Source organism: Heterocephalus glaber, unplaced genomic scaffold (assembly GCF_053883595.1).
Source record: "Heterocephalus glaber isolate CG9 unplaced genomic scaffold, H.glaber_assembly_v1.0 deba00000936, whole genome shotgun sequence".
NCBI lineage: Eukaryota > Metazoa > Chordata > Mammalia > Rodentia > Bathyergidae > Heterocephalus > Heterocephalus glaber.
This window is the reverse complement of record NW_028258172.1, coordinates 1021057-1046767: the sequence shown is the minus strand read 5'-3', so window position 1 is coordinate 1046767 and position 25711 is coordinate 1021057. Positions and strand designations below refer to the sequence as shown.

The 25711-nt window shown below is 34.7% G+C and overlaps 1 protein-coding gene across 6 annotated transcripts in view; it reads right to left on the bottom strand.

Annotated features, from left to right (window-relative positions):
- Positions 1-25711, bottom strand: part of Klf8 (KLF transcription factor 8) — a 376029-nt gene that overhangs the window by 47227 nt on the left and 303091 nt on the right. The gene's annotated exons all lie outside the window — the stretch shown is intronic.

Sequence of the window (25711 nt, the reverse complement as noted above, 5' to 3'; positions counted from 1 at the left end):
GATGTTCAACATTACTGGTCATCCAAGAGATACAAATTAAAACAACACTGAGATTCCATCTCACTCCAGAAAGAACCATTATTCTCAAGAAATCAACCAACAACAAAAGCTGGTGAGGCTGTGGGAGTGCAGACTGGTGCGACCCTTGTGGAAATCCGTGTGGAGATTCCTCAAAAAATTAGGAATAGAAGTCCCATTTGGCCCTGTTATTCTTTTGCTGGGTATGTTCCCAAAAGAATTTAAAGCATCATACCAAAATGATATATGTGCATGCATGTCTATAGCAGCACAGTTTATAACAGCTAAATATTGGAAACAACACAAATGCCCATCAACCAATGAATGGATAAAAAAGTAGTTTTTTTATACAATTGAGTACTACTCAGCCATAAGGAAAAATAATTTTGAGGCATCTATAGCTAAATAGATGCAACTTGAGACTATACACTTGTGAAATAAATCAGACAAGTGTAAATATTGCACTGTCTCTCTAGTGTGAGAAACTGAAAGTGTAAATAAGGTCCCAAATATATAATAAATAACATGAAATAAGAATAAACTGTTCAAAAGGAAATGGAAACTGAAAGAGGAAGGGTGGAAAGGAAAAATCAATAAAAGAAGGAAAAATTGGAAACTAAGCTTTTGTAAATAGAGGGGAGGGGAGGTTAAAGGGAGGGAAGAGGAATGGAAGAAAAAGAGGAATCAAGTTATATTATGTACAGGTGCAAACTCCCTTTGACTAATAAGATCATTATGAATATTTAAATCAGACCAAGAAAATTAATTAATAGAAAAAGAAGGATAAACTTGAGACATTGCTAGGTAAACGGACGAACCTTGAAACCATTCTCTTAAGTGAAATAAATAGAACACACATGTGTAAATATCACATTGTCTCTCTTTTATGAGAAACTAAAGACCAAAATATATAATAGATATTGTGAAATAGGAAGAAATTTTTCAAAATTATAATGAATGTGACACTCTTTTAATAATTTAAATGTTTTATGCAAAAAATGTTATAGCAGTGTTAGGAAATGAGGTGAAAGACAGATTAAAAATTTAAAATATATTCTTTTAAGATCATGACAGAGACAGGCAGGTCTGTGCAAGCCCTACCGAGGTGGCCAGTCACACAGAACATGCCAAATCAGCCCACTGCAGACAGGCAGCCACCTGATTCCACACTACAAAGACGCAGAGGAAACCAGGCCATCAGACCACAGTACTGAGTCCTGCCGCTCCCAGCCCAGAGGTAGGGGCATCTGAGCCACAGTCCCACTGCTCCTGGTCCAGAGGAAGGGGCTTCCGGCCACCATCCCTCTCGCTGCTCCCAGCCCAGAGGAAAGGGCTTTTGGGCCACCTTCTGTCCCACCACTCCTGGCGCAGAGGAAGGGGATTCCAGGCCAGCATCCCTCCTGCCACTCCTGGCCCAGAGGTAGAGGCTTCTGAGCCAGTATCCCACTGCTCCTGGTCCAGAAGAAGGGGCTTCCCGGCCACCATCCCTCCGGCTGCTCCCAGCCCACAGGAAAGGGCTTTTGGGCCACCATCCCTACGGCTGTTCCTGGCCCCTGTCCCACCCCTCCCAGGTCAGAGGAGGTAAACCCTGCAGGCGCCAACAGCCCCCCACACCAGTCGAAATGAGAAAACACATAAATAAGTCTCAAAACCAGACTTCCAGATCACCTAGAGCAACACCAAAGGGAAATGATATGGAACACTCTGATACTCAACCACCTGGACCCACTGAACTGACAACAAAAGGAGATCTGGAAAAAATGAAATCAGAAATAATTTCTCAGATAACAGGAGAAATTGTGCTCCTAGTACAAGACATGATTCATAAATCTAGAGAGGAGCTCAGCAACATGATGGAATCCCAACATAGGAAACAAATGGAATTCATAAAACAGATGCAAATAGATTTCCAGGAGATGAAAAACTGCATTGAAAATCTATACAACAGAATGAGCCAAAGTGAGGACAGAATTTCAGATACAGAAGATAAGATTGCAATGAATGAGCAGGAAAAGAAAAATTGCTTCAAAATTATAAGGGAACATGAGAAATCAATCCAGCAGCTGCTAGATGATGCAAAAAAGAATAACATAAGACTGATTGGGCTCAATGAAGAAACAGGAGAGAGTGCAGATGACATAAAAAAAACTCTTCACAGAAGTAATGGCAGAAAACTTCCCAAGCAGGGGAAAAGAACTTGACATACAGATAAGTGAGGCATATAGGACTCCAAATAGCCTTGATCAAAAAATATCTACACATAGGCATATAATTGTTAAGATTCCAGAAACTCAACAGAAGAACAAAGTTCTATAAGCAGTTTGAGAAAAGAAACAGATCACATACAAAGGAAAGCCCATCAGAATCACAGAAGAATTCTCACCAAAAACCGTCAAGGCAAGAAGAGCTTGGAGTGACATATTCCAAGCCCTAAAAGAAAACAGCCTCCAACCCAGATTGATGTACCCTGCAAAACTATCTTTCAAAATTGATAGGGAAATAAGACACTTTCATGACAAAGACCACCTTAGGAACTTCGTGAATACCAAACCAGCACTCCAAAGAATTTTACACAATAGCCTAGGAACAGACATTGAGGATCACAACCCCAGGAAGCAAAGCAGAATGAACCCATCTGGCATGACAAGAAATTAAATGTAAAGGGGGAGAACCCAACAGCATGAAAAAGTCATGGCAATGACAAGTCAATACGTTTCAGTTATAACCATCAATGTTAATGGTCTCAATTCACCAATCAAAAGAAATAGACTGGCAGAATGGGTCAAGAAGCAAAATCCAACAATATGCTGCATACAAGAAACACACTTCATTCAAAAGGAAACTCAAAGACTGAAAGTTACAGGGTGGAAAACAATACTGCATGTGACAGGAACCTGAAAAAAAGCAGGAGTAGCTCTCCTCTTGGCAGATCAAGTAGATTTCAAACCAACACTGATTAAGAGAGACGAAGAAGGACACTACATCCTTGTAAAGGGAAGAATCCAAGAGGAAGAGATGACAATCATAAATATCTATGCACCAAACACTAGTGCACCCAACTATATAAAACAAATATTAACAGACATGAAAAGTCATATATGCACTAATACAATTGTAGTGGGGGACCTCAACACCCCACTGTCACAAATAAATAGATCAACTAGACTAAAAATAAGTAATGAAATACTAGAATTCAATCGAACTCTTAAACAAATGAACTTAACAGATGTTTACAGAGTCTTCCACCCCACAAAATCAGAATATACATTCTTCTCAGCTGCACATGGGTCATTCTCCAAAATAGACCACATACTCACACAGAGAACATGTTTAAGTAAGTGCAAAGGAATTGAAGTTATCCCCTGTATATTATCAGACCATAGTGTGATGAAATTGGAGATCCATAGCAAAAGAAACTCAAAAAATTTCATAAACATGTGGAAATTGAACAACACACTTCTGAATAACCAATGGGTCACAGAGGAAATTAAAGAAGAAATCAGACAGTTCCTTCAATTAAATGACAATGACAATGCAACATATTGGAATCTATGGGACACAATGAAAGCAGTCTTATGAGGGAAATTCATAGCAGTGAATATGCATATTAGGAAAAAAGAACGAGCCCAATTAAACAACCTGATGCTGAACCTCAAGCTTCTAGAAAAAGAAGAGCAGGACAACCCCAAAGCTCATACAAGGGAGGAAATTATAAAGATCAGAGGAGAAATCAATGCAATGGAGACTAAGAGAATGATACAAAAAAATCAATGAAGCCAAGAGTTGGTTCTTTGAAAGAATAAACAAAATTGACAAACCTTTAGCCAACCTTGTCAGAAAAAGGAAAGAAAAGGCCCAAATCCATGCAATTAGGAATGAAAAGGGTGAAATTACAACAGACCCAGCAGAAATCCAGATGATCACCAATACCTACCTCCAGAACCTATACGCCAATAAGATGGAAAGCACAGAAGAAATGGACAGATTCCTAGATACATATGAATCACCAAAGTTGAATGAAGAAGACCGAAAAATTCTGAACAACCCAATATCAACCAATGAAATTGAAAATATAATTAAAAACTTATCAACAAAGAAAATCCCGGGCCCTGATGGCTTCACTGCTGAATTCTACAAGACATTTAGAGAGAAACAGCTGGCACTACTGTTTAAACTCTTCAGTGAAATTGAAAGGGAAGCAATACTCCCAAATGCATTTCTGGAAGCAAGCATCACCTTGATCCCCAAAGCAGAGAAAGACCCAACTGAAAAAGAGAACTATAGGCCAATCTCACTAATGAACATAGATGGAAAAATCCTTAATAAGTTACTGGCAAACAGAATGCAGAAGATCATCAAGAAGTTCATACACCCTGATCAAGTGGGATTCATCCCAGGGATGCAGGGATGGTTCAATATACGAAAATCAATTAATGTAATACACTATATCAATAGAGACAAGGACAAAATCCATATGATTATCTCCATAGATGCAGAAAAAGCATTTGACAAAAATCCAACATGCATTTATGATAAAAACCCTACAAAAAATTGGAATAGGTGGTCTCTACCTCAAACTGATAGAAGCCATCTATGAAAAACCAACAGCCAATATCATACTAAATGGTCAAAAACTGAAATCCTTCACACCAATCAGGGACAAGACAAGGATGTCCACTATCACCACTCTTGTTCAATATAGTTCTGGAAACATTAGCCACAGCAATTAGACAAGAGAAATAAATAAAAAGAATAAAGATAGGTAATGAAGAAGTCAAATTGTCATTATTTGCAAGTGACATGATACTCTATATAGAGGACCCCAAGAACTCCTCCAAAAGTCTTCTAGACTTAATAAGCAAAGTCAATCAAGTAGCTGGTTACAAGGCCAACACACAAAAATCAATAGCTTTCCTCTACACCAATGACAGACTCACTGAGACAGAAATAGGGCAAATAATTCCTTTCACAATAGCATCCAAAAAACTGAAATACCTAGGAATCATCCTAACAAAAGAAATCAAAGACCTCTTCTCTGAAAGCTATGGCACTCTGAAAAGAGAGATTGAAGATGATATCAGAAAATGGACAGACATCCCCTGCTCCTGGGTAGGAAGGATTAATATATTGAAAATGGCCATACTTCCAAAACTGCTATATAGATTTAATGCAATTCCAATTGAGATCCCAGCACCATACTTCATAGACCTCGAGAAAACAATCCAAAAATTCATTTGGAGCAAGAAGAGACCCAGAATAGCAAAAGCAATTCTAGGTAACGAGACATGGCAGGGGGTATCACAATCCCCAACCTGCAACTACACTACAAAACTACTGTGATAAAAACAGCATGGTACTGGCAAAGAAGTAGACTTGAGGAACAGTGGAACAGATTAGAAGATGCAGAATCAATGCCAGACACACTCAGCCATCTCATCTTCGACAAAGGAGCCAAACACCCTCACTGGAGGAAAGATAGCCTCTTTAATAAATGGTGCTGGAAAAATTGGCCTTCAACTTGCCAAAGATTAAAACTAGACCTGTATCTCTCACCATGCACTAAACTAAAATCAAAATGGATTAAAGATCTAAATATTAAAATCGAAACTCTGAACCAGTTGGAACAGAGGTTAGGTAGAACCCTTGAAGACATTGGTGTAGGAAAAGATTTTATGAACAAAACCTCAGTTGCCCAAGAACTAGCACAAACAATCAACAAATGGGATCTCTTCTTATTAAAAAGCTTCTGCACAGCAAGAGAAACCACCAGCAGTGTGAAGAGAAAACCCACAATGTGGGAAAAAATCTTCACCTGCTCTTCCTCAGACAAAGGTCTACTATCTCGAATCTATAAAGAACTTAAAAAGATCAGATCTCCCAAATTTCAAGACCCAGTCCAAAAATGGGCATCTGAAATGAACAGACATTTCTCAGACAAAGAAGTAGAAATAGCAAATAAATACATGAAAAAATGTTCAACATCACTGGTCATTCAAGAGATGCAAATGAAAAGAATGCTGGGATTCCACCTCACTCCAGAAAGAATGGCTGCTATCACGAAATCAACCAATAACAAATGCTGGCGAGGCTGTGGGGAAAGAGGAACCCTACTCCACTGCTGGTGGGAGTGTAGACTGGTGCAACCACTGTGGAAATCAGTATGGAAATACTTCAAAGTACTAGGACTGGAAGTCCCATTTGACCCCGCTATTCCACGGCTTGAGATCTTCCCCAAAGAATTAAAAGAATCATACCACAGTGATGTATGTGCTCCCATGTTCATAGCAGCACAGTTTGTGATAGCTAAAACTTGGAAACAGCCCAAATGCCCATCAACTGGAGACTGGATCAAGAAAATGTGGTTTTTTAATAAAATGGAGTACTACTCAGCCATAAAATATGAGAAATTAGACACATTTATAACTAAGTGGATGCACATTGAGGCAATACTCTTAAGTGAAATAAATAGGACACACATGAATAAATACTGAATAGTTTCTCTGGTGTGAGAAACTGAAAGTGTAATAAGGACTAAAACTTATAATAGGTAATGTGAAATAGGAAGAAAAGGGGCAAAGGGGAAGGAAGTGGGAGGGCTAGGGGAAAGGATAGAAGGGAATGGGATTAATATGAGAAAATGGAAAAATTGGAACAAAATCTTTGTAAATAGGGAGGACTGGAGGGGTTGAAGGGAGGGCTGGGCAAGGGTGAAAAATAAGAACCAAGAGAGATTATGTAAAGGTGCAAATTTCCAATGATGAATGTCATTATATTGTATACCTAAAATGTACCAATGATTAGAATGAATAATCAATAATGCAAAATAGGAAGAAAAGGTCCAAAGGGGTAGGGGTAGTGGGAGGGGCAGGGGAAAGGAAAGAAGGGAAAGGAAAAATGCTGAGAAATGGAAAAATGGAAATAAAGTCTTTGTAAATAAGGAAGGGTGGAGAGGGTGAAGGGAGGGCTAGGAATGGGGAAAAATAAGAACCAAGATGCATTATGTAAAGGTACAATTCCCAATGAGAAATGTAATTGTGTTGTATAGCTAAAATGTACCAATAAATGAATTTAATAAAAAAAGGATCATGATAAAGTGTATTTACCATGTAATTCTCTAGTTATTTTTATGAGAAATTATTTTTTTCATAGAACTGTTTTTATAGTTTCTTTTTTTTCCCCTTAAATTCTTTTATTGGTACATTTTGTTTATACAATACATTTACATTTTTCATTGGGTGCTTGTACCTGTACAATGATGTATCTTGCTTATTTTTTTCCCCATTACCTGTGTGCCCTTCACCCCCTCCACCTTTCCCTATTTACCTAGATTGCGTTTCCATTTTTGTTCTTTTCTCATAATTTTTCTTTTCCATTCTTTCCTTTCCTTTTCCCCTCCCACCACCCCTACACCTTTGGACTTTTTCCTATTTCAAAATATCAATTATTCATTTTAATCATTTTAATCCTTATTTACACCTTCAGTTTCTCACATTCTTTATTACTATCTTTTTTTATTACATTAAAATAAAAGTACATGCTGACATTCTAGTGATAGGATAATTTAAGTAGCTTTCAATTCACACTATAATACGTGATGTGACATTAAAGGAAATGGTTCAGAAAAAAAAGAATGATTCATCTCATCTAGATCGGCATAGCTTCAAGGAAGAAGTAGCATTTTAGTTTAATCTTAAGGAATTAATGAGATTTCTCAATGTAGACAAGAGGTACAAAAGAAATTTCTACCTGTAGAGATATAACAACAGAAAATATGGTTAGAGAATAATGATATATTATTTAATTGAATTACATGAAAAATTGAACCATGAAACTTCTAACTTGTGAGATATTTTAAAAATACAACTACTTAGAACTGGGTATGTATTCAAAGAAAAAGAAATCAGTATGTCAAAGAGACATGTTCACTCCCATGTTCCTTTCAGCAACTATGAATAATAGCTAAGAAATGGAAATAGCAAAGTGTCCATCAAATGAATAAAATTTATGTATATATATATAGCCATATAAAGTAATAGAATCCTGTAATTTGTGTTAATATGGTTGGAACTGGAGACCATTATATTAACAGAAACAAATCAGGAATACAAAGCCAAGTACTACATGGCATCACTCAAGTGGAATCTAAAAAAGTTGATCTTGGCTGGGGATGTAGCTCAGCAGTGCAATGGCTCCCTGGCAAGTGCAAGGCCTTGAGTTCAATTCCCGGTGCCAAAAAAAGGGGGAAAAAAGAGTTGATCTCACAGAAGAGAGTACAATATTGGCTACCAAAGGTTGGGGACAGTGGTGGGGCTAGGGATTGGGAAAGTTCTGTCAAAAGGCTCTAAGTTACAATTAGACAGGAACAAGAATCTGTGGGGCATAACAATAATGTACTCTATATTTCAAAAACTGGAAGAAAGATTTTGAAAGTTTTCACCACACAAAAATGATAAATGTTTGAGATGAGTATATTAAACTTGATTTGAATATTATTCAATATATACATGTACTAAAACATGTGGTACCCTATTAGTACGCACAATTATTATTTTTATGTGTCAGTTTAAGTAAAATTTAAAAACACTAATAAGTGAGTATTATATATGTAATTCATAAAATAATGTAGAGCCTCAATTTAATGAAAAACTTTCTAAGAATTCTATTAATTCAAATGTCAAGGGCATTTGGAACTGTGGTGCCATTGCCAAGCAAAACTCTGGATTTTGAAGATGGCCTTCAACATGGCTGAGCTACTTTAGCCAATAAGCAAAACAGGCCTCTATTTTCTAACAGCATGATATTTGAACTATGGTAGTTTTAATTTATGAGAAACATTCAGAAATGCTTCCAATATATACAATAGAACCATCCTTTAGTTTTACATATTTGAAAGATGAGGGAAGATGGATTCTAAGAAAAGGTTGGGTGATAAAAGACAATTATTTTGAAGAATGGAGTGACAAGGGCCAAACTATTTCTATATGATTTAACTAGCTCTTCAGTGAAGGTAGAACGAAAGAGGAGTAAGCCTGGATTCAAAGAGACCAGAAAGGAAGGGAGTTAGAAAAGATCTTAGTGAGATGTTTATGAGATATTTAGAAAAAAATTTAATATGGAATGGATATTGGACAATACAAAGGAATTGTTAAATTTAAGGCATGGTAATGATATATAGTTATAGCTACAACATTTTTAAAAATTTAAATGAGAGACAATAAGGTCTTGAACTCAGAGAGTGCTGATATGGAGAAGTAGTATCTTCTTGCTTTGAGTTCATCTACAAAGCTCTCAGAGTATGATGAAAATAAGTAAAGGCACCAAAAAGCATTCATGTTTTACCTTTAGAATTTAGCCAGATGTTTACCTGCTTTTTCCTCTGTATGTAGAGACATTGGGATTCTTGTTTTGCCCGTTCCCATCAAAACTCAGGCCTTGCATGTGGTTCAAACAATGGTTCAACATTCTACCCCACAGAAGCCCTTATTTCTGTGATTTTTCCTATTGTTTCACATACTTCTAATGTAATTCATCTTTCATGAGAAAATTAAAACCATCTGTGGAAGCAGAGTAAGTACAGTCCTATTGGCAAGGGTGGGTGTAGGGTGATGGGAGAACTAGACAGAAGATGCCAAGAATAGATTTTCTCAACATAAAATCTCTGTCCTCTGAATCCTCTAAAACAATTTAAACTCATATTTTCTGCCCCAGTTGTCCCTTTGCCTACTAGCTCCATTCCCAGATTAAAGAAGTAGAATCCAAGTAATCTCTAAGGAAGCGTAGGAAATGTATCTGTTTCCATAGTCTCTTTGTCATAATTGTCAATGACGTTGAGAAATGGAGATAAAATAGCATAAAAAGTAGTTAGGCATATTATTTTCTACAAGAATGTAGAGTGTGGGTGCAGATATATAAACACAGTGTGCCAATCTGCATGAAAAAAGGTTTCACTAACTTTTATGGACTTTCTGGACTCTATGTTTTTTAGGGCCAGAATCCTAAAGAAGTAGAAGCTCTGGATAATAAATATAAAGTGGCGACTTTTTTGGCAACCTTACTCTCTTTTGCAACAGAAAGGCCATTTCCAAGATGCTGAATGGTGCCTAAAGTAACACTATTAGCTCAAGGTCTTTTGCTTAGCTGATACTTGATTTGCAGTTGTACATTTTACTGCAAATATATTATTTAGAAATATCCAAAATAGACACTGATGAAAGTATACAAACTAAAGAACATATGGGTTATTCTTGTTGCCTTGATGAGATATGACATACGGGGACTTGCTCCAACAAGATATCCATAGTTGTCTTTTATTGACTAAGTCTGTCATCTGTCAATTCTTTAAAAAATCATTTCTGCAATAGGGCTTTATCACTCCTCTGCCCTGCCATCATCACATGACTGATAGAAATGTTAGAAGGCTAGTTGTTTTGGGCTTTAGTGTTTTAATAGTAACTTCCTCAAATAATATTACATTTTCCTTTCAAATGTGCCTGTTATACCCAATTGAATTCAGCTTATAACAAATATTTTCCATTTTCTGTAGTACCCATAAAACATATATAACTTTAAAAATTCATAGATTAAAAACCAAAGGAAGGAAATAGTATTCTATGGAATGAGATCTTGAACACAAGCAGAAGTAGCTATTCTATTTTCAGGCAAAGTGAACTTCAAGACAAAACTGATTAGAAGGGTACACAGGTAATGGGGGAAAAAATAAGAACTAAGATACATCATGTACAGGTACAAGCACCCAATGATAAAAGTAAATGTATTGTATACCTAAAATGTACCAATAAAAGAATAAAAAAAGACAAAACTGATTAGAAGATGCAAAGAAGGTCACTACATGTTGGCTAAGGAAACAATTCAACAGGAAGAAATAACAATTATTAACATACATGCACCAAACAACTGCACATCCAACTTCATAAAACAAGTACTACTGGAAATAAAAGATCAGAAAAACATCAGCACAATTATGGGGGCAGACCTCAACACACCACCGTCACAAATGAACAGACTAACTAGACAAAAAAATCAACAAAGAAGTACAAAATAGAGCAAAGCTTCAGAACAAATGGATTTAATAGATACCTACATAATATTAAGTGAGACAATAACAGAATACACATTCTTCTCAGCAGTACATGGAACATTCTTCAAAATAGACCACTTCCTAGACATTAAAGAATGCTTAATTAAGTTGAAAAGAATCAAAATTATACATGTATATAATCCATGTATATAATCAGTATATAATACAAAAAAAACTAGAAATCAATGGCAAAAAGAAACACAGAAATTATGCAAACACATAGAAATTAAACAATACTCTCTTAAACACTCAATGGGTTACAGATGAAATCAAGGAAGAAATAAAGAAGTCCCTAATAATAAATTATAATTCCAGGAAAACATACCTGAGCTTAAGGGTCAAAATGAAAGAAGACCTAATAAGTAAGTTCAGAGTTGTGAATGCCCACATCAAAAAAAATAGAGAAAACTCAAATAAATGACCTGAAGATGGTGTACCTCAATGTCCTAGAAAAACAAAGACAATCCAAATCCAAAGCTTCAACAACAAAGAAAATTATAAATATAAGAGCAGAAATCAATGAAATGAATACTAAAAACAACAACAACAACAAAAAGCAAACAATACAAAGAATGAATTGAATAGCTGGTTCTTTGAAAGAATAAACAAAATAGACAAGCCCTTAGCCAATCTTAAAAAAAAGAAAAGACCAAAATAAAAGCAATTAGAGATTGAAAAGGTGAAATCAAAAGAGACACTACAGAAATTCAGAAAATTATTAGTAACTACTTTACAAACTTGTATGCCAATAAATTGGAGAATTCAGATCGGATAGATTCAGATGAGATCAGGCATGTTCAGGGTGGTGTGGTTATAGATAGATTCTTAGATTCATATGAACTATCAAAACTGAACCAACAAGATAGAAAAGCCCTGAATAATCCAGAAACAGGCAACAAAATTGAAACAGTAATAAAAAACAATCTTCCAACTAAGAAACACTCAGGTATGGATGGATTCACTGTTCAATTCTACAAGAACCTCAGAGAAGATCTAACACCAATACTGCTCAAGCTCCTTAAAGAAATTGAAAGGGAAGGACTACTCCCAAAGTCATTCCTGGAAGCTAGCGTCACCCTTGTTCCAAAATTAAACACAGATCTAATGAAAAAGAGAACTAGAGGACAATATCTTTAATAAATATAGATGTGAAAGTCTTCAACAAGATACTGGCAAACAGAATGCAACAAATCATCAAAATGATCCTTCATCATAGCCAAGTAGGTTTCATGAACCAAAGAAAGGATGGTTCAATATATGCAAATCAATAAATGTAATGTATCACATAAATAGAAGCAAGGGAAAAAAAATCACATGATTATCTCAATGGATGCAGAAAAAGCCTTTGACAAAAATTCAACATCCATTCATGAGAAAAAAAATCTACTGGAGAAAATAAGTATAGAAGGACTATATCTCAGTCTAAAAAAAGCCATTTATGAAAAACCTACAGCTAACATCATATCAAATAAGGAAAAGCTGAACATTCCCTCTAAAATCCCACACAAAACAAGGATCCCTACTATCACCACTCTTGTTTAATGTAGTACTCAAAATAGTAAGAGCAATCAGGCAAGAAAAAGAAATTAAAAGATATAGATATATACGGAAGAAATCAAATTATCATTATTTGTATAAAACATGATTGTCCATACAGAAGACACAAAAAATTCCACCAAAAGACTCCCAGAATTAATAATGAAATGCAACAATATAGTAGGATACAAAAGCAATACCCAAAAATCAGTACTGTTGCAATACACCAATAAAAACTCAGTCAGAAGTTAGGAAAAGAATGCCATCAACAATAGCATCAAGAAAAACTAAATTCAGTAAAGCTTTGGTTTGCAAGCATAATTCTTCCTGGAAACAGGCTTGTAATCCAAAGCACTTCCATATCAAAGTGAATTTCCCCATAAGAAAAAATGGAAACTTAGATGATTTGTTCCACAACCCAAAAATATTCATACAAAATGGTAACAATACTGAAACATAATATTAAATAATAAAGAAAATATAAAAATAGAATGAAAAATTTAAAAAAACCTTGCACTTATCTTTGAAAATCTTCATGGCTGGTGTGAGAGACAGAAGAGAGGGGGGTTATTGTGTAGGATGACTTTCATTATCACTAAGAGAATTACTGCTATCTACTGAAATGATTCACTGGAATCTTTGTCTTTTTGTGCAACTTTAACAAGGAACCTATTCAATGACAATTGCTTTTGCCTCCTATTGAGCATTTAATGGAAATGTGACATTGCACTGTCATTAAACAGATTAATTGCTTGCATTGCTACAGCCTTACTTGGGTGGTACTCTTCTACAAAATTTTGCAGTGTTTTGTACATTTTATAAATCTGTCTAATGTTATTTGAAGTGAGCGATTCCTCTGCCCTTTTCTCCTCCTCTGCAGACAAGAACTCCTCCATAAGCTCTTGTTGTTGGAAGATGATCACCCACAATCCCACAGGAGGGAGGGAGGGAGAGAGAGAGAGACAGACAGACAGACAGAGACAGAGAGAGACAGGCACAGAGACAGAGACAGACAAAGACAGAGAAGAATCATTGGCTCAGTTGTGATCATGTGACATTTGGAATCATATCATATTACATACATATTATCACACATATTATCATATTACAACACATAGCTTGTTTATCAAGTTAAAATTTATTTGATATGCTTGCTCAACTTGTAGAACACTCAACAGAAAAAAATAGTTACAACCCAAGGTTTTACTGTACTTAGGAATTAAGCTAACCAAGGAAGTGAAAAATCTCCACAAAGAAAACTAAATTACTCTGAAAAAAGAGACCAAAAAGGACAGGCCAATCGTTTTAATGAACATTGATGCAAAAATCTTCAACAAGATATTAGCAAATAGAATATAACACATCATCAGAAAGATAATACATCACAAACAAGTAGATTTCATCCCAGAAATGCAAGCATGAATCAACATATACAAATCAATAAATGTAATACACTACATAAACAGAAGCAAGTACAAAAACACATAATCATATCAATAGATACAGAAAAGACTTTTGACAAAATTCTACATTCCTTCATGATCAAAACCTTAAAGAAAATAGGTACAGAAAAAACATACCTGAATGTGACAAAAATCTATTTATTATAAACAGATAGCTAACATTGTATTAAATGGGAAAATCACTGAAAGGATTCCATATAAAATCATATGCAAGGATGTCTACTATCACCATTTCCATTCAGCATAGTAATGGAAGCACAAGCCAGAACAATCAGGCAACAGAAAAAAACAAAAGGGATCCATATTGGAAAGGAAGAACTCAAATTTATCATTATGATACTCTAACAGAGCAAAGAACTGCTCCAAAAAAACCCATTTGGAATTAATAACCAACTTCAGCAGCATAACAGGATACAAGAACATCACACAAAACTCAATAGTATTTGTGTGCATCAATAATGTACTCAATGAATAAGAAATTATGAAAACAATACCATTTGTTATAACATCAAGAAAAAATTAAATAAAAGGAATTAACCTAGCAAAAGAAGTGAAAGATATCTACAAAGAAAATTACAGTAGCTTGCAAATGGACACTGAAGAGGACATCAGAAAATGGAAAGCTGTCCCCTGCTCCAGTATAGCCAGAACAATTATAGTCAAAATGGCCATAATTCCAAAACTGTTAAACAGATTTAAGGTAATTCCAATCAAAATGCCAACAGTGTATTTCGCAGATCTAGAGAAAACAATCCCAAAATTCATATGGAACCAGAAGAGATCCAGAATAGCAAAAGCAATCTTGGGAAACAAAAGCAAAATAAGAGGCATCACAATACCAGACTTCAAGCCATGTCACAAAGTGACTGTGGAAAAGCAAAAAAAAAAAAGGTATTGTGCAAGCACAAAAACACATATGTGTATCAGTGAAACAGAATAGAAAACAAAGAAACATCCCCAGATATGTTCAGCTACTTGATCTTTAACAAAGGGGACAAAGCACATATTGGAAGAAAGATAGCTTATTTAACACATGGTGCTTGGAGACCTGGATATGTGTTTGCAGAAGATTCAAGCAGGATTCATATCTCTCACCACATACTAAACTAAAAACAAACTTCACCAAAGACCTAAACATTAAAACAGAAACACTGAACCTATTAGAAGATGAAACAGATAAAACATTTAAGTCATAGTTGGAACAAATCATTTTAAAAACAAAAACAATTACACAAGAAATAATAACAAGAATTAACAAATGGAATTACATCAAAGTTTAAAATTTCTGGGCTGAGGATTTAGCTCAGTTGATCCACTGCCTGCCTTGCAAGCACAAGATCCCAAGTTCGATCCCTGGTACCAAAAAAAAAAAAATTTAAACTTTGCATAGCAAAGAAATCAATTAGTAGAGTGAAGAGACAACCTACAGACTGGGAAAAATATTTGCTAGTTATTCCGCTGTTTCTCAGATGGAGGGCTAATAATTAAAATATACAAATAACTCAAAAAAAATTAGAGCACCTAAAATAAAAGACTCAATCAAGAAATAGGCAATTGAAATAAACAGACACTTCTCAGAAGTATAAATGGACAACGAATCTATGAACAAATATTCAACATCTCTGGACATTAGAGAAATGAAAATTAAAGCAACATTAAGATTCTATCTTATGCCAGAAATAAAATAATGGCAATTATCAAGAAATCAAATAACAAATGCTGTGTAGCTGTGGTGAAAAAGGAACCCTCCTATATTGCTACTGGGAATGCAAACTAGGACAACCAGCATGGAAATCAGTATGGAGATTTCTCAAAGAACTAAAATTAGAAATTCCATATAACTCAGCTATTCCCTTTCTAAGTATCTTCTGCAAAGAGCTAAAGAAATAATACAAATCCTGCAACCAGTATGTATGCCAATCAACAGATGAATGGATAAAGAAAATGTGGTATTTATACATTGTTGAGGCTTTGGCCAGAGTTATGAATGAGATGGATATGCAGAGATAAAGGGACTTTTGAGGCCACAAGCCTAAAACCTACTGGAATGCACAGTTAAAGATTAAAGATAACGTATGGGGACACAAGTCCAAGTAGGGTCAAAATACATTGGCTTAAGGAATGTATGCTCTGTCCATTGTTCTCTCCCTACTCCAATTAATTATTTAGATTATCCTTAAAGTCAGTCCTGTAACATACCACTGTGACCTTCCTATCCTTCACCTTAACTCTACATGAATTCCTGCACAGGTGCTCTTATTTTGTCCTTTATTCTTGCTTCTTAGATCTATCAATAAAAAGCCACATAAGCTGAAGATCGGGGGGTTTTTTCCTGAGACTCTCTCAAGTTAAGCGGTCCCAGGTAAAAGGCAGTCCCTCTAGGCATTCATGCAGGTTAAACTGGACACTGACTCCAAGTAATCACTCATCTTTTATGCCACACCATGGTTATGAACTGTGACAACTCATAATGGAACACTACTTGGCTATAAACAGGGTTAATCTGAGACATTTGTAGGAAAATGGATGTATCTGGAAAATACATTGTTGAGTAAAGTAAGTCAGTCACACAAGTATAAATATTGTATTGTGTCTCTCATTTGAGGAAGGCAAAGTACAAAGAGGATGATAAAGGATGGATAGAAAGAAAGAGGATAGACTTATTGAAAATGTGAAAGGATCCAGGAGATTGGAGGCAAGGAGATAAAGGGAGTAGAAGGAAAAGTAAGTAGAATTAAGATATTATATTCAAGAACCTAATAACCTCAATGAATGTAAAAATTATATGTCATAAACATGAGCTAAGAATTATAATAACAAGAATGAAATTGCAGAAAATTGAGTTAGAGTTGGAGGGAAAGAAGTGAGTGGGAACTAAAAAAAATAGAAAGAAACTCTATTCTGTACATAATACCAATAGCATTCACCAGAGAACTGGGGAAAACAGTCTTTAATTGATATGGAACCAGAAAAGACCCAGAAGAGCAAAAGCAAAATAAGAGCAAAGGAGTAGGCATCACAATTTCATATTTGAAATTATAAACTACAAAGCTACAGTGATAAAAATACCATGATATCAGCACAAAAACAAACACATGGATCCATGGAGGTCAGTAGAAGATGCAAAAATAACCCCAGGCACATTAAACTATGATCTTTTACCGAAGGGGGAAATAACATACACTGGAGTTAAAGTAGCCTCTTTAGTAAACGGTGCTGGGAAAATTGACTATTCATGTGTAGAAGATTGAATCTAGACTGATAGCTCTCACTCACCAGGTACTAAACTAAAATCAAAATATAACAATGATCTATGTGTTAAAACAGAAACACTTAATCTGCTGGAAAATAAATCTTATAAAACTCTTGAGATAATAGGTGTAGGCAAGGACATTCTGAACAGAACCCCAATTACACAAGAAATAGTACCAAGAGTCAACAAGTAGCATCATATCAAATTAAAAAGCTTCTGCCCAACAAAGGAAGAAATCAGCAGAGTGAAGAGACACTCCAAAGAATGTGAAAATAATTTCTGTCAGTTTTTCCTCAGAGAATTAATATTTAGAATATGTAAAGCACTAAAAAATATTAGACACCCTCAAAGTAAAAGAGCTAGTGCAAAAAAAAATGGGCAAATGAAATGACAAATCTCAGGAAGAATTACAAAGGGCTTTCATGTGTTTAGACACATGAAAATGTGTTCATCATCCTTGGCCATTAGAGAGTGCAAATTCAAACCACATTGAGATTCCATCTTACTCCAGAATGAATGGCTTTCATTAAGAAATCAAATAATAACAAATGATGGATAGGTAGAGGGGTAAAATAACTCTCTATATTGTTGTTGAGAATGTAAACTAATACAACCACTACTGAAGTCAGAATGTGTATCCCTCAACAAACTCAAAATAGAAATTCCCTTTGACCTAGGTATTCACCTTCTAGCTATCTTCCCCCCAAAATTACATTTATCATATTACAATGATACATACATACCCATGTATGTATTCACAATACATACATTTCACAATTCACAATAGTTAAATCTTGAAATCTTTGTGGTCATCAACAGATGAATGGATAAAAAAATGTGCTATTTACACACAATGCAGTACTATTGTGCCATAAGGAAGGGTAAACACGAGTCATTTTTAGGAAAATGGATATACTTTGAGACCATAATATTAACTTAAATAAATCAAACCCACAAGCTTAAATATCTCATATGAGATATTTATATGAGAAACCCCAAATATAATTTTAGAGCAAATTAAAGGATGGATAATAAGATATAGGGAGATAAATCTTTCTCCTATGGGAAGGGGATTAAGTGATGAAGGGATGGCTCAAAAAAGGAGGAAAGGGTAAGGGTTAAAAATAAAGATATATCATGTACATGTACCAACTCCTCACAAGGAATGCAATATGTACCAGAAACATGTACTAATAAAATATAAGCCCTGAAAAGTATTAGAAATGAAATACTCATAAGTCATATTAAAGTCAGTGGACAGATCAAGCAGAAGACAGAATTGCAGGTCTTGAATGGCTTATAAATTATCATGCCTAGAAATTAATGGAGGAAAAACAAGAAAATTTGAAGAAAATTTCAAGAACTGTGGTGTACAATTAAGAGAACAAATTTAGTAATTTTTGATGTAAAAAAGAGTGCCACAATTCAGACTAAAAGCATAGAAATGTATTCAATAAAGTAGCAATAGAAAACTTTCCAAATTTTAGGAAAAATATAGAGATCCTACTATAGGAGGTATTTGGAAACCCAAAGAAGCATGACCAGAAAAGAATCCCCTATGAAACATTATAGTTATAATGTTAAGAACAGAGAACAAAGAAATAATATGCAAAGCTATGGGAGAGAAAAGCTGAGTTACTTAAATGGGCAAAAATCATCAGAATAATAGTTATCTGTAGAAATGCTAAAGGCAAGGAGAGCAATGAATTATGTATTCACCCTTGAAATAAATTAAGTGCTAATGTAGATTGCTATATCTAGCAAATCTATTATTCAAAATCAAAGTAGATATGAAGATATTCCAAGATTAGCATAAAGAAATTTATAACCTGTAAGCCAACTCTCCAGAAGATACTTGCAGGAATACTATGCACAGAAGAGGAAGAGCAGATAAACTACTGAGAATTAGGATATAATCAAACATTAGAAAAAGAACAAAATGACAGAAATTACAACATATCTTTTTATAATACCTCTGAATATAAATGAGAATAATTCCCCAATAAAAAGACAGATTGGTAGACTGGATTTTTTAAAAAAAAGACCCAACTCTGCTGCCTGCAAGAAATTCACCTCATTGGCAAAGACATGTAGATTGAAAATGAAAGGAAGGGAAACAATATCCATGAAAATGGAATCCAAAAACAAGCAGAAGTAGCTATATTCACACATGACAAAGCAGACTTTAAGAAAAAATTAGAAGATATAAAGAAGACCATTACATAATGAAAAAAGGAGAGAGGCACCCAGAACATATAGCTTTTATAAATAAATATGCACTGAATATTGGTGTACTAAATTTCAGAAAAAAAATACTTTGCAACATAAAGGGATCTGTAGGTCTCAAAACAATATTAGTGATTGACTTCAATATTCCACTTTCACCAATAGATAGGTCATCTAAACAAAACCTTATTGGAGAAACATCAGAGTTAAACTATGCCATAGATCAAAGGACTAAATATATGTCTATAGATCATTACATCAAAAACTGGAGCATACATTTTTTTTCAGCCACTCATTAGATTTTCTTCAAAATGAATCACTTTTTAAGCTACAAAGCAAGTCCTAACAAATACTACAAATTGAAGTAATTTCTTAAAATATATCAGAGCATAATGGAATGAAATAAGAAATCAACAGCAAGAGAAATTACAGAATTTATACACATACATAGAGATTGAATAATTCACTTTTGCACATCAGTGTGTCATTAAAGAAATCAAGGGACAAATCATCAGCTTCCTAAAATCAAATGAAAGTAGAACCACAACATACCAGAATCTATAGGATAAAGTGAAGGCAATTCTAAGGAGGAAGTTTGTAGCTATGAGTGCCAACAGATCACACATAAAAAAAACTAATGCTGCATCTCAAAATCTCAGGACAAGAACAAACCAAAATCAAACCAAACAAAATAAAGAAATAATAAAATTACACAGCTGAAATTAATGAAATAGAGACTAAAAGAACAATAGGCAGGAGCAATAAAATAAAAAGTTGAATCTTTCAACAGTTAAACAACATTGATTAATTTTTAACCAAACTAACCAAAAGACAGATAAGTCTCAAATCAATACAATTATAGATGAAAAAGGGGATATGACAAAAGATGCCAATGATATCAAGCAGATAATTCAGGATTATTTTGAAAACCTATTCTCTAATAAATTGGAGCATGTAGAAAACCAGAAAAATTCACAGATACATATGACCTATCTAAGTTAAACCAATAGGACATAAAAACATTAGCAGATCACTAGCAAGCAAGGATACTGAAAAAATAATAAAAAGTCTCCTAACAAGAAAAAGCCTGGGACTTGATAATTTCTCTGCTGAATTTTATCAGACCTATAAGGAAGAATTAATACCAAGGCTCCACAAAATATTTCATGAAATAAAAAAGTAACAAATGATTCCAAACTCATTCTAGAAGGCCAATATCACTGGGATAACAAAACTGGACAAGAACACAACAAAAGAAAAAAACATATAGACCAATATCCTTGGTTAACACAGATGTAAAAATTTTCAATAAGATACTTGCAAACTGAATTCAAAATCATGTTATAAATGATCATACACTATGATTTTGAATTCATTTCATTCCAGGGATAAAACAGTGGTTCAATATCCATAAATAAATGAATAAAGTACAATACACAAATAAAGTCAATAATATAAGAATCACATGACCATCTCAATTGACACAAAAAAGCCTGAAAACTTTTCAGCTCTTTTCACAATAAAACTCCTGAACAAACTAGATATGGAAGGGCCACACTTCAATGTAACAAATGCTATTTATCACATATCATATCCAACATCATACTGAATTGGGAATAACTGAAAGTGATGCCTCTAAAATCAGGAACAAGACAAGGATTTCCATCCTTTCTACTCCTATTCAATACAGAAATTTCAGCCAGAGCAATTATATAAGAAGAAGAAATAAAAGGATTACAAGTAGGAAAGTAGGAAAGGAAGAAGTAAAATTATCCTTATTTGTAAATGATAAGAGCCTATGTATAGAAGAAGATAGTAAGGACCCCACAAAAAGACTGTTAGAACTGATTTTAAAAAGTCAGCAAAGTTGCATGATACAGCATCATCATTAAAAAAATCAATAGTTTTTCTACACCCTAATAATAAAATAGTTGAGAAAGAAACCAGAAAAATAATTCCATACACAATAGCATAAAAAAACCTAAGAATCAATCTAAGGAGATAAAAAGATCTCTAAAATGAAAATTAGAGAATACCAAGAAAGAAATTAAGAAGACACTAGAACACGGAAAGACATCTTATGTCTGAAGGCCCTTGGTTCAATCTGCAATAGCACACACAAAAAAGAAAAAAATTATGTCATTTGCAGGAAAATAGATGAGTGCATGAATGGATGTAACTGGAGATCATCCTGTTAAGCAAAATAAACAAAATTTAGAAATATTGTATATTTTTCCTAATATGTGGAGTCTAAAAACAAACAAAAAGAACACATGAAAGTAGAAGTGAGACTATTATTAGACAAGAAGGAACTAAGGAGAGGTGAGGAAGATGAACGGGGAGTAATGGGATAGATATAATCAAAATATGTTACATGCATGGCTGAAAATATCAGATCAAAAACACAATATTTTATAAAATGGGCACTAATAAAATATATTTGGAAAAACACAGACCTCACTTGTAAGCAGCTCTCAATGTTGATCTTCCTGTTCTTTTTTGTGGCCTAATAATAAGCATTTCATATCTATATACTAGTATAGTGAATAATTTTTGTGTGTACTACATAAACTTGTTTTAATAAGATCAAAACTGTTTTAATAAGAATTCTGATTTGTAGTATATTTTATTCTATATTTTGAATATAACGATCCCTATGGCTATATGACACACTTCTTGTGTTACTTTCTCTCTTTCTACATAGAACTTTATACATCAGGGCTGTGAACAAAATACAACGTAATGAGTCAATATCTTTACAGTCCTAGAAATTTGTTAATTTTACAAATGCTTATGAGATGACTCAAGTTGGCTTCTTATTCCACTCCTTATTGAATATCATCACAGAGCTTTGAAAGCTTATCTAAGGGTTGTCTTAAAGCTCAGCCATAAAGATTTTTTTAAGTCACTTTTTTTCATCATCGGTGTTGTGGGATGACTTCAGATTATATGTGTTCACTGACCAGTAAATAGAAAGAATATCTAATTTCCCCCCATTTTTATTGTGAAACAACTGGAAACTTCAGCTTTCTAAGATTACTAAGTATGAAGAAGGTTGTGCATGAAAAATAAAAAACACAGAAACTTAGGAGTGGTTTGAAGGGCATCTTGAATTTCTTTTGTCCCTCTCTAATTCCAAGATCATAATTAGAAGTTTTAAAGTAAATTTGAAAAACCCTTTAAATCTTCTTTATTGATGTGTTACAAAAGATGATGGAGAAAGGCACTTAGGATCTCCCCAATTCCAGAAAGACATCCAGAGAAAATGTGGTCAGTTTCACTTATAGTTAAGCTCTTCTGTATTTGATGAAGATAAATAAAGTCCAGGTAATTAACTGTGCAAAACAAAGTTTCTAATTATCATCTGTTTGAAACAGCTCTGACAGAGTTTAAAAGTGCGAAATCAAGACTAAAAGGAAAATGAAAAAAAATATGCCAAATATTACAGTAGGTAGAAAGAAAAGTAATGTTGCCATGGTAACAAATTAAAGCCCAGTCTCCTCCCTAACAGAAAAACGAAATATGGTTTTGTACAAGAGTCTTTTCTAGGTTTACTCTGAGTTTAGACTGTTCGATTTTCATGCTGGGGTTCATAAGGTGTGCATATAGGCACAGGCATTTTGCACAATTGTTATTTAGGTGAAAAAGTAAGTTTAACCTTCTGAAACTATAGTCTTTCTCCATTAAGGGTATCATGTGACTTAAAGAAAGGAGAGGTGAATGGATATGAATACTATTAGAAAGACAGATTTAATATAAAACTAGAGGAATTCTTAATTTTGTATCACCATCATCTCAACAACATCAGAAAATAGTAATTTAAGCCCTGAGGAAAGTGGGGGGGGGGGGCTCTGACTGGGGTAACTAGCTGACTGGGGCAGTTTAGAATGAAAAAAAGGTGAGAAATGGTGACACTGAGAACCTTTTAGAAATATAACAATCAGATATTGTTATGAAAAAATTCTTCAGTCTCTTGATAGTACTGATGTTGATATGTAGGAAAATGTCATTTGCAGGTGGTTCATGGTGAGTTATTTAGGGATGAAATTTCTTGATGCAGCTTACTTTCAACAGTAAAAAAGTATGAGAGAGAGAGAGAGAGAGAGAGAGAGAGAGAGAGAGAAAATGAGACTGAAAATATGTGCCAAAATATTAACAGCAAATGGTTGTGGGAAACATATATGACACAATTGATAGAGCTCTCTGCTACATAAAATGGCTCTGGCAGCCCCACCTCCTAAATGCCTCTTCCTGGCAGATAATAAATCACTCAGGGAAACAATAACCTAACTTTCCTGCCATGAAGCTCTCCCACTTATAGTCCTTCCCACCAAGGAATTCAAACTTGCCAATGGATTTCAACCTCACCTCTGGCTGCAGTCAAACATCTACCTCCACTATGCACACACACACACACACACACACACACACACACACACACACACCCTCCTTATGCCCCTTGCCCATATAAGAGGTCACCTAGCCAGCCCCTGGCCACTCCTCTTGCCATTGTTTGAGACAGCCTGGCACCCTGTCTCCTAATAAAGGCCTAGCCTTGGGTGTTCATGTTTTCAGCTCATTCTCATTCTCTCAACAATAACCCTAAAACTGTTCATATATTTCAAATAAGAAATTCCACTTCAAAGAAATAATCAGGAACCAGAAACAAAGGGCAGATTATAACCAAGTGCTCATTTGTATGGCATGGTGATATTGCAGACAGCTAAGTTAGCTAGAAATTATAAGACAGACAAGGCTGGGCTCTTGGCATAGAAAACAATTGATGCACATTCACTGAAGGTTAATATTATAGAGAGAAACTACTACACACATCTACTTCCCCTGGGGATGAACAGAAGTGATTGATATTCTCAATTGACCTCAGTCACCTTAATTGGGGACCAAGCCATCCCTAGCTAGCACATTCCTTCTGGGAAATCCATGTATGCTTGCTAGGTGACTAGCTTCCCCATTTGATCGCCATTTAATCAATATCACCTGGGAAAACTTATTGGTTGATCCTGGTTTTATTGCACCTCACACCCACCTTGTGATTTTTCATTGGATCATATAGTTTTGTCCCACTTTATATCCACCTCACCTCTTGGCTTTGCCCCATAAAACACCTTTGAAAAGTAGTATGGGGAGGAAACCAACTTTCCAATTCCCCTTCTGTCTCTCTTAGATAGAAGCCATCTTTCTCTAAATAAGTTTTTCCTACTCTTAGGGCTGGGGATTAGCTCAGTGGCACTGCACCTGCCTCACAAGCTCAAGGTCCTGAGTTTGCTCCCCAGTATCAAAAAAAATTTTTTTTTCTACTTTTAACCTCTGTTGTTCCTAGAATTCATTCTTCAATTTTAGAGAACATAAACTCACATTTCAGATATATAGCAGGTTGAGAGTTACAATATTTCTATTATTTGTATTACTTGATGCCCTATATCATTTTGTCATTCTTACACTGAGATCATTGGATGGAGGTAAGAGTTTGTTTTTGTTTCATAGGTTCTAACTTCCTGGTCTTTTTGCTTCATAGATTATAACTTTTTGTTTCATAAATTCTGGTTCTTGTTTTATAGATTATCTTTGTTTCATAGATGCTGGCCTTCTATTTCATAGATTCTTTTTGTTTCATAAATTGTGGCCTTTGTTTCATAGATTTCTGGCTTTTGTTTCAAAATTGTCTTAAATTTTTCTTGTATGTTTTAAATTTTTGCAAATTGCTTGTTTCTCTTATGATGCATTGTCCTTCATTAAAATTACATTTTATTCACATTTTGTTTATGTCACATTTAGACTTAGTTGCTTAAAAATGCTGTAAAATAGGTCTCTTATGAAATCATCTTGAGTAAAAAGTTCAGGATTTTATCTGTCCCTTATAGAATGCTAAACAAACAGTGGTTCCTCTTCCAGCTAGTGCTTGCCCTTAGGGCAGCTGCTACTCTCAAAGCAGAGGATAGGTTTCCTCAGGTGCCCTCTGATGAATCCCCATTCCCACTGAAGCCAATGGCAGATGGAATGTAGACCAGACAGACAAGTGAATACTTTCCAGAGCTAGATCTCTGATTGCATGGAGCTAGTGAAAACTTAGGTGACAACTGAGGGGTCATGGCCAGG